We start from the raw sequence: 11,676 nt of genomic DNA, 5'->3' as shown, positions 1-11,676 counted from the left end.
TTTTCCCAAGGAATAAAATTACAGTTTCAAAAGCAATCACATTCCCACGTAAATATCTGAAGGATGATCTTAAACTTCTTTGAAATCTCAAATTGCATATATCTGCATTCTCTTGCCTGCATTTAGAAACCGAAACTTCCTAAGCAAACACTCCCATGTGTTTCGAATAGCTTGATTTGGATGTGTTTACTTGAGCAAATTTCTATCAAATTGCTGTTTAAAAAAAATCTCCAACACTTTCTTGGCTCTTTAGTAGAAGAGAGCAGGGCCTGAGGGTTGTGATAGAAAGGTACTGGTTTCTTTTTTTTCACTCCTCCTTTCAAGAGTAAAGTGTTGAATCAGCAATTTCAGCTGATCCTAGTTTTGCAGCAATGCTTCTTGTTCCTGATGTTTAGCCAGCGTCTCAATTTTTGGATAAATACTTTTTTAATTATTATTTTCTCAGTTGATTCTGGTGGTTGGAACACAATCCTGTGTGTACAAAGTTTGTTGTAGCCATACTGTATAATGAATCTGATACATAGGGTGGTAGTATCTGGAAAAAATGTCACCACCTTATCTTAGATTACCCGTATATTTTGTACAATACATATAGTAGCAATATGGTAGAAATAAATATTGCTTACACTGACATGTTGTTATAGTAATGAAACAGTTTTGTATGTCAAGACACGGATTTAGTATTTTGATTGTGAATATAATTGCATTCTAAAATAAATTCCCAGAAGTCACCTTTTCAGGTCTCTTGACTACCAGATTCTGAATTTTAGATGTTAGCTGTTGATAGCAATACTAAAAACTAAAATAGGCCACTGGTCTAGTTTGTATGCCTGTTCTTTTAAACACTCGCAGCTTACTTCCAATTTACTAAAATCTAACTACTATTGCAGAATTCCTCTCCAGGATCACTGTTTCCAGTATACTTTAATTTTTTGGACCCAAAGTCATTACATGAGCCAGCACAGTAGGGCAGCTGTGGAGTTCTGAATGAAAGTTGGAGTGTGCAAATGAATGAATTGATGCAGGGTACTTGGGTCAATGTTCCACTCACTTTTTAGGGTAAGACTACAGCGTAGCCATGTAGAACGTGTCGCAGCCATTCAAAGGTAGGATCAAATGCCACTTTCTCAGCTATGTAGTAAAGCAATTGATTTGAGGTGATGTGGGTGAAGATGCTATTAAAAGAAAAATTGATACCTTATTGCGTCTGCTGTTTCATTAATGGTGAGATTTTGGTTTTAAATAGCCTGATAGAAAAATCTGTCTGTCACAGTTTTTTTAATATGTAATGTTGGGGCCTTAATGAAGAGAGATACTCTTAAATGGAAAGTAGTCTGGGGGTATTTTCCTTGCAAGCAAATGTATGTATATTTTCCTATGAAATAGTACATTTTTAAATAACCAAAAGATTACATGAGGTCAAACTGTTTGCTTAGGCCATTCTAGTGATTTCTGCCTTGCCTACGAACAGTGGACGTTAATTTCTGAGGCAAAGGTTAGGAGTATATCCAGCGTGTTGTGATTCAGAATACTGTCTTTCACTATGCTGAAATTTGCAAATGAAAAAGATGTGGATGGTGTTTTATATTGAGCATGATCACATCAGTGATATAAAATGCTCTCTTGATTTCTTTATTGAAAATTTCTATATTTGTATTACTTGATATGTCTGAGCAAGCAAGCGTATGCTGCCATATGTGGCTAATGCTTACATTGCAGTCTCTTTTTTTAAGCTGACCTTGTATATGTTTGTTATTGTAACACAAACTAAGTACTTTTTCATTTTCTAGCACTGTTTATAAATGTGGTTTACATAAAGTGATGAGTCTAACATCAACTGCACGAATCTGTCTTGGAGACTGCCCATCGCATTTTAATAACATGACATATTCCTTTCAGGCTCACAACCAGTCCATGTGGAGTGCAGTTGCGTAGTTTGGTTTTAGCTAAGTTTTGGCTCTTCCTAAGTTGGACTATGCTATTTAAGGTAGCAGAGTATAGAAAAACTATTCTTCAGCCTTTATATGTAAATATGTAAAATAATCATCACTTTTTATTACCATCCATTAATTAACTTTCACTTGTTAATATATGCGTACTTTTTTTTGCATATTTTTGGCAGCTGACTTAGAAACGGATTCATTTTGCAGTCAAAATCTTTAGTCCCTGGCATTTACTAGCAACATAACAATATTGAAGGGCAATTTGTAGCTTGCAGCATGAAGAGATCATCTACAAAAAGAGCTATGAAGTCAAGTGTGCATGTACACGCATCCATGTGATTGTCATGCTTGTCACAGGTTTCAAGCATGCGAGAATGTGGTGATCTGGAATGACTGGAGAGGCAAAATGGTAACCCGAAGAGACAGATGTTATTTTTCACCCTTGCGGACAGTTTGTGTTCCCTTAGGAAGAGTAAGTTAACTTTATTTTACCTTAGGCTACGGATTAATACAGATTTCTGTATGTGGGAATGCCAATTTAAGAAGTCCCCAGCTAGCTCAGTCCCACCTTGATGCTCATCTCCTTGGTACTATAACAAGGTTTGTGCGCTTAACTGGATCAGGAAACTACTCTGCATGAAAAATAACCTACTTGATGAATGAAGGTCTTGAAATAGTTTTGGTTTCTGTACATGTCAATTGTTAGTCTTGCGTTTGATGCTACTTACAAGTGTGGATAATATTACATGGCATTTTTATGGAATATGGGTATTTATCTGCCTTACAGACATTGGAAACACCAGACATTCTTTCATGGAAAATCAAACAGTAGTTAAAATGAAAAGCTCTGCAACCAGTGCCAAACTACTGAATCACTTCAATAATAAGCTCTAAAGGAAATTTTTCTGTTTCAGATACAAGCTGGACTGAGCACAACATTTCCTCAGAGCAGCAAGCATTTAATCTGCCAAAGTTTAACAATTAAAAAAAATAAGACCTGATCCCTGGCAAATACTGTTTTTTTCCATTTTTTCCCTTTGTTTTAACGAGTAGTATGAATAATATGGAAGTGCAGACGAATAAGTTTTCTAATACACAATTTTTTGATAGACTTATGTTATTCAGAACATAAACGCAACGTTTCAAGCGGCAGCTCTCATCAATTTCCATTGAGTTGGTAGTTTTAAGAAAAAAGAAAGATGGCCATCCAGTCCTTTGTATTCCTGAAAAAAATGAAACAAAGTATTCAAAGATATCTGTGAAGATAGTTTAATTTGGTATTATACTTTTTCCTAACTTTACTTATAAACATAAGTAACTTATATTACATTAGAAATTCAAAGATCCAGAAGAAATGGAAGCCATAAACATCACATTTATAACATAGTAATTAACTTCATTTTGCACTTTTATGTCTAATAAAGAGCATGGATCCGTAAATGTTTGCATGTACTTTGAGCATAAATTGTTTTGTAGATGGAAAAAGTAACAATATTTCTAGGAAGATCGCCAGACTAAACTTGTTTGCAAGTTTTGAAACACACAATTTGTTACTTCAGAGTAGTTGAAATGAAAGCTTTCAGAAACATCACTAATAAAAAGAAGGATATTATCTCAATAAAGCAGTGATTTCCTTACCATATTAATTAACCTGGCCTGTGTTCTCAGGTGGATGTTTTGTTCCTGGGAATCTTATAGCAGAATCTTGTTTGTGTCTCATCGACACAGTAACTCTCTTGTGCAGGGTTGGTCCTAACACTAAATACATCGGGAGACTTTCTGAGAGAGGCTGCTTTAATTGTAGTAAACGACTGCTCTTATGGTTTTAGTATTATTTTATCATATAATTATGCTTTTATTAAATCATAAGTATTATGTAATCTATATTATTTTTTTCCAAGTTGGCACTTAAGAAAGGATAGAAATCAATTTACTTGAATTCCTTATGTATCAAAAAGTGTTTTGCTGACTTTTAACATTCATTCTTTTCCCATCTCACCTGTAGGGGAAAACCACAACTAAGCATAAAAAGAATAGAAACAAATATAGAAATTAAATGTAAATTAGCGAAAACTTGCTATATTTGATATACTGTAACAGATCTAACAGCTATGTTGTTAAGTCTATTTTCTCACCAGTGAAAACATGTTGAGGTTCTGCAGCTGTTTGTACTAGTTGTGCTTACGTATTAAAAAAATAAAACTGGTGTATATTAAGTAACAAACACATTCTTGGCATTATTCCCTGTGTGAGTATGCGGTACTCAAAAAGTTGAACCTGCTACAGCCTTGAACAAATAGGGTTACTTTGACTTAGGCAGCGAAGGCCCATGGCTGGCTGAATCCAGCTGGGAGCTCAGTCTCACCATTGCACGTGCAGTGATGTGGTATGGTAGGGTTATAGCAGAGTTGACCAAAAAAAAAAGAAGAAATGAAGGACAAAAACTTCTAAACTAAGCTAAAAGACTACGTAGAAACTAGCAGAAAAGTTAGAATTAGCCAAGAGGTGTCCTGATATACTATGTTCAAAGGTATTTGCTTGGAAATATGGGAATGTATTAGTTTAGGTGTTTGGGTCCCTGGACAGTTTCTATCATAGATAGAAATTCAATGGATGATAGACGTTACTTTTACCACTTAGTGGAAATATTTATGTAATTTGAAAGAAAACATATGTCATAATTGCATACTAACTTGCGGTATGGAAAATGAGATCTTTTTTTGTAGAACAATTTGTAAAGTAGAGGCTATTATTTTTTTTCTCAAATACTTATATTCCACAAAGGGTAGTTTCTGTTTGGCTTGCCCGCAGCAGCACGAAGGAGCTTTGACTGTAGAAAGTAAGCTTACTTACCAGTGTATAACTTTAATTTTGTTAAACGAGCAAATTTGTCAGCATATGATTCATACTGCAACTATACTTTTATTTAATGTTTATTATAATTTCTGTATGTTTTATAATTAACATAAAAGATGCGTGTCTCCTCACATAAAACCACAGGCTGTTCTTTGTTCAGAAGATTGGAACGAAATATAATTCAACTAAAATGGAGACTTAATTAATGTTTTTTTCATTTAAGGTTTTACCAGAGCCTATCAAAATAGCCTTCAAAATAAACACAGGATATAGGCAATACAGATCTATTTGAACCCATGTGTTCAAGAAAGAGAGAATAATTATTTTGCCTTTTCCAATGCAAAAACTAGGTAAACACAAAAGAAATGAGTGGGTGGCAGGTTCAAACCAAAAGGATATAATTCATGAAACATTTATAGTTCAGCTGTGGAAATGTGCAAGAAAGTGTAGTAGATTTTAATGTTTTATGTAGACCCAAAAAGTAATTGGTCTAATTGAAAGAGGAAAAGTCTTGCTTCCTGAGCTCTTTGTTAAGAGAGCCAAAATGTACTGGGAAAAAATGGAAAAAGAGTTCTCCCTGGAAGACTGGTAGTGAATAAGTTTTACTGAAGAAGTTCAGAACCACCTTCCATTAGAAGCAAGCCAGCCATATGTATTTATAAAGAGTAGTCATTTAAAAAGGGATATGGACCATGAAATATTCACGAGGGCAGTTGTTCCTCAACTCTGAAGGTTTTAAGGAACAGAACGCATGAGGTCAGAAGGTAAAATGTAATGGCATACATCCGACTTTCAGGATTTTGGAGAAATTGCCGTGAAAAATATTAAGTAAATTTTAATCCTTTAAAAATACCATTACATAATTCACTTAGAAGATTCTTGTCTTGGTTGATAGTGTTGTTGAATATCTAATATTTCCACAGCTGTGTTCAGTATTACTCCTTTGAGAAAAATATCTGTCTTGTGGAAAAAGTAAGTCAGCTTTTGTATATTTTCCCTAGGAATTGCTATCATATTGAAAAGTTCCCACAGAGAAACATAGATTTATTTTAGTAATGCTGTATGCAAAACCTACAGTTTTCTGTATATATACTCATAATGCTGCACACTTGGAATCAAAGTTCTTTTTTTCTGAATTAACAGAACTGCTTCAAAGTACTATGTAGAAAACAGTACATTATTAGCTTGTCTTAATAACTCGGCTTATCAAAGCTATGTTAATATAAAAGCCTAAATCGGACGCTTTGTTTGCATTCAATAACTCTGTGGAGATCTGTATGCTGTACAAAGTTAAACACGAAATGGAAATTCTGCCAAACTACAGTAATCATTTACTCGGTGGCTATAGGAGATTCCTTATATAACAGACTTTTAAAGAAGAAATTATACGTAAATATTTTTTAAGATTAACCATTTTAAATAATGCAACTGTTAATGCTTTAATTTACTTTAATTCTTAAATCCTTGGGGGGGGGCGGAATCTGTTTAATGAATGGAGCCAGGATGGCTCAAGCAAACTGGAAGAATATTGTTTTGGGGAATTCACTCAACAATTCACTCAACACTTGAGTATTTCTTCACTTGCAGAGACTATGGAGAATGTTTGTGTCCATTATAGCTTCCATTGTGGCTGGCAAACTCATAGGACTGAATTTGAAGCATGAGGCAAGAACATCACTGGCTTTTAGCTTTAATGAGAAAAGCGAATAGCTAAGCCTTTAAACTCCCAAACACCAGGTAGTTTTTTCAGCCCAGCATAACCGTTATCGGACCTTATGATAAATAAACAATGTTCAGGCGTTTTCCCTAACTGCCTACCTCCTAATACCCAGCATAGTTTTGCGTATTTTTATCTCCCAGTAGAAAATAAATTAATGTTTATAAAGGAAGCTGCAATCTGGGGAAGAGAAAAGATCTTTCCTTTTTCTTGAGATTAATGTGGTCTTGCAAGTAGTTGTAGTACACGGCGTTTCCCCAAGCTGAAAAAAGTATTATCTCTGAACACAGACCTTTGAGTTCAGTGCCCAAGGAAACCTCGTTACCGATGGAACTAGAACTCCCAGAGGAAACTGTGGAAGTAAAAATGACTATTTCTAGTCACCAGGAGAGGAGAGTTTAGGGTGTAGCCCTCTGGATTCCCAGGTACAGGCATCAATCAGAGACAGACGTGTATGAAACACAGATCAAACTTTACTGCTAGTTTTAGTGAATGACTGAAATAGAATGATTCACATCAGGTGCATGGGTCTCTATAATAGTACTCGGCTACTGGGCAATGACAAGAGGTAAAGTTGCCATCAGCCTGTAGCCCACCCCGCTGTTCAAATGAGATTGTCCTTTGTTTGTATCTTGTAGTATCCTGGGAAACTCAATTCATTGGTGGGAATTATTAATAGACGTGACTGCAGAGAACAGGCAGTGGTGTATTGCTCCAAGGAACTTCATAGCAATGACCAGATTGTGTACTGGGAAACTTTATTAACTGTGTTCACAGGCTGATAAAGTCAGTAAGTACTTAACGGAAAGGTGCAAGATTATGTTCAGCAGCAATTATGCAGGGCTATGTGTGAAGTATGTAAGAGCAGAACAGCAGCTGTACTGGATCCGATCAGTGCCCATCTAGTCCAGGCCCCTGTCTTTGACAGTCACCAAAAATAGTTCCACAGAGAAAGGGTAATGCAGTTCATGGTGTTCCTTTGCTCTTAGTTTCCTTGAAGCAAAATAAAGTTGTGGTTTTAAGACAGCTGTTTCATATGGTTTTGAGATTCACCCTGAGGTAGTTTGGCAGCTTTTTTTATGCCATTCCTTTTAAGACTGATCAAACGTTACCCGGATTAGATCAGGACATCTCTTGTGTGAAAAAGTTGACACCATAATGCTAGCAAATCTGTTGATTTAGTCTTGTTTTACTAACTGGAGTATTTCAGTATCATGAAATGGATGATAATTTATCATGAATTGTTTTTTGGTGTAATCAAAAAATATTTTATGCAGTACTCAACTGTGTAAGTTCTTTCAGGGATGCACAATGGTGTATGAATGTTTTCCCAAAGGTAATTTAATGACATAGTAACTGTTGCAACTTGTTTATTTTGCATGGTATGTAATGGAAGATGTTTATGAAACGTTCTGTTTTATATTCTCTATTTACTCATTAAACCGAAAAGGAAAAAAAAAAAGTGCTAAGCCTTTATAGGTCTGTTGTGATGGAATTTTAATGTGGAACAGGGTGTCTGTTAGCAAGGAACATTACATGTGTAATGAGACTTTGTAAGTTGGATATTGGGAACATTAAAGCAATGTATTTCCATTGAATTTCATCATAGTAGTTGTAACAAAATTATTAAAATTATGCTTGCTAGCATTTCAACGTGGCTGCTTGATGCCTGAATCGGTATAAAACTTTTGAGTAATATGTTAATTTGTTAGGAAAATAAAAAGCTAAATTCATTTTGATCATATGATCGTTTCTTAATGTGGAAAAAGAGATCTGTTTAATACATTTTAGAGTTTTGTAACTGACATCTTCATTACTTCTAGACGGAAAAAGTGTTCCAACATTTTTCCACAATATTTTGGGCCTTGCAACTGTACGAAAGTTGTTGACATCATTAAATCAGAGGTCTTATTTCACGTCTGCTGTTTTTCCCCATTTAAAGTGGTTTTCAGTGTGCCAAGACAAGTAAAATTGAAGCCTTTCCCCTTGAAATAGAGAGTTTGGGATTTAATGGTAACTAGTTATAATAGAAGGATAATGTTACTAAATAAGCAATAGCAGCAGGGATCTCTCTCTTGTTCATTAGAAAACAGGAATGTATATCTATGGAATAAGTCAAACACGTTATTATGGACTAGTCTTTTTGACCGGATGCTTCTACCTTTTTCACTTTTCAAGAAGACAGTAAGACTGTTATGCAGGGTTTCCTCCAAATGAGTGTAGGTTATGGGGTTGACTGTTGTTTCTGGTCCACTAAATCTTTAAATGCTTCCTGCGTGCAAAACCAACTTTAAGTTTCTTTGAAAACATCCACTCTTTCCAAAGTTGGCATCACCTCTGTGGCTGGGACGTTCTACAAGATGGTCATAATATGATTCTGACCCTCTTTAAGCAGTGATTTGACCTGAATTTTGGTCTTTCAAAACTTGATTGATAACATTAGCAAGGAGTGGATGTATAAAAGATCTAACACATGTTGATACTGCATGTTCGTTGTTGGTTTCTGCATTAAAACAGAAGGAGTGACCCTTTGTTGGCTGTTTCAGGCTGTAAATCCAAAGAGGAAATAGGCAGGTCCCGGTGGTTACATTTTTAAGTGCTTACAGGTTTTGAAGCTTATTTAAGGAAGCTTAAAACTTCCAGAGGAACAGATATTGTATTGGTCTACATGCTTATGATCTGCGGACTTGTTTTCTGAAAATTGCTTCATATAGAAAGTCATCAGGATTATTGTGTAAAATTATTTTGGTAGTATTTTCTCATATTTCTAATATTTTACTGGCTGTAGTCTTGTGTTCCCTGAAAATTGTATACATTAGAATATAAACATAGTACTTAAATTAGAAAATGTTTTCTCGTGAGAGTTCCAAATAGTTAACGTTTGTAATACTATGAAACAGAAATGATAAACTGTTTATTTTGTTGCCATGATAGAAAATATTTATAAAGTTGTAACTTGAGATATCTTAAAAGTTCATTGATTCAGAAATGGTATCAGCCACTCTCTACAGTGTGGGGTGAAATTCACTTTGCTGTCTTGGACCACTATAAAGCTAGTGGTCACACCTCAAATTCCTCTTCTGGGGCAAAGTTGAGTGATTTGTAGCTTTGTCATGAGGGGATCTCTATTCTTTATTAAATTGAAATGGAAAATGGAGAAGAGTATATACTGTGAGCTCTACATTTTTGGGGTCTCTGAGGTTCTAACAGCCTCAACATATGGGACTTAATAGTAACAATCTCACTTTGGGAGGCATTTGATATCTTTATTTTTCTGAGTTGTTTGTTGGGTTTTTTGGTTTGGTTTTTTTTTTTTTTTAAAAAGAAAGATCTTCTACCTTATCTTAGAGGAAACATTGCCTCTAATAATTGCTTCAAATTCAGAAACTTAGGAAATTTTCAAAGAACCAATATGACTGAGGTTCAAACAAGTTATTTCAATTCCACAGGAATATCTAATGGCTGTTACAGAGTTTGGTCCATACAGTTTTATAAGACTTCTGAGTTTGATAATACTTCAGCAGAACTATACTCCATTCTCAATCTAATTGCCTTCTTAAAGTATGTTAATTTCCAATGTAAGCCTCCAAAAATTAATTATTTGCTCAAATATATGTTGGAGAATACATAGTAGCTCTAGGGGGATTAACTTGAGCTGTCCTTGCATATTTTTATCCTACCGGTGTCCAAAGATTCTGAATTTGTTCCCATATTTTTCCTGACCAAGAACGGTCAGGTCACTTCTCTATGTCTTACTGTCACAAGCTGTAGAATGGATTACTCCCATTTACTGTGTTTATAAAATCCATTGAGGCTCCTTGTTAAAAAGTAGTGGGATTTTTTATAATAAAGCCCTTTCGTTTCCAATGTAGTTTGTAATTTTGAAGAGTGAACAGATATAAACTGCTTACATTTGGCATATGGAACTGTTATCAGAGTTTCATTGTCTGTGTATTTCTTGAGTGAGTAAGCATCCGTATGTTGCATACCCTCCGTCCTTTGGCTTCTTTCTCCTCCGTGGTCTTCTGTCTCTGCTACTGTTGTGTTCTGGTTCCAAAATGTTTTTCCTTTGGTCTCTGTTTCACTACTGTGGCATTATATTTGCATCATAATTTTAGATCGAGTTACGTTATCGAGTGCTTCTCGTAGGAACAACTTATCGCAGTGTACTTTCAGATAAGCTTGATACCCATTGTATTAAATGGCCAAGGGAAAAATCTTAAACATAAAATTAATTGCTTAAAATTTACTTTCATGATGTCTTAAAAGTGAAAAAGTGCATATTGGAGAAAAAAGTATCTTAATACTCACAATAAATCTTTAGTCGTCTGTATTTTAGTGGTGTTATCCCATGCAAATCCAAGCGAGATTTTCTAGTGGGCCTTATAAAATCAACCTGAGTGTTTTGATAAGAAAAATACTCTATTTGAATGAAAAGAATTGCAACAATACATGGTGTTTTGCTTAGATTTATTATAAGAATGCGTAAAATGGTGTAATACAGCAGCATGTTTACCTGGGAATCCCTCCTTGCGTCAATACGTGTATTCAAAATGCTTAATAAAGCTTCTGAAAGCACTGCTCAGCAGTGCTGCAAAGTAAGTCTGAAGTTATTTAGCAATGAAGTTATTTAGCAGTAAAGTATTCATTTTAATAATTTAGGTTTTTTAGTCTCTTAAAGCAGTAGTATGGGGAACTTAATGTGTTTGACAAAGACAAAGGAATATTAGCCAAAGCGAAAAGAAAGAAAGGAAGGAAGCAAGTGTTGAAAGTGCACAAGCAATATGAAATCAAATCACCCAAACCAGAACACTGTATGTGAAAACTCATCCTGTTGATTTCACCATTCTTTACCAAACTTAGCAACTCTCTAAGCTATGTCTTCTGACCAAACAAAATAGCCAAAGCACTCTTTTTACAAAAATCCACATATCTTAGGATTGTTTCTTACATGAAATGCATTATCTTTTGACTCGCTGGAGATGAAGTACCATTGTGTCTTGCAGGTAATAGTTTATTTGAGAAAAAAGAGAACTTTGAGATAAAGCAATGTGATTTTTGTTTTTGTCATGGTTGTGTAGCTTTAGAGAAAACAAGACGAGGTGTTCATATATGCTAAAAAAAAAGAAAATATGTTTGGAGATCCTTCACTGTTAAATG

General features: G+C 34.9%; 1 protein-coding gene across 3 annotated transcripts in view; it reads left to right on the top strand.

Moving 5' to 3' along the window:
* CENPP (centromere protein P) overlaps positions 1 to 11,676 on the top strand; it is a 147,129-nt gene that overhangs the window by 80,390 nt on the left and 55,063 nt on the right. The window lies entirely within an intron of this gene.

This window comes from Larus michahellis, chromosome 10, assembly GCF_964199755.1.
Source record: "Larus michahellis chromosome 10, bLarMic1.1, whole genome shotgun sequence".
NCBI classification, from domain to species: Eukaryota; Metazoa; Chordata; class Aves; order Charadriiformes; family Laridae; genus Larus; species Larus michahellis.
Note: the sequence above shows the minus strand (reverse complement) of the source record. Positions and strands in the feature narration are given on the sequence as shown.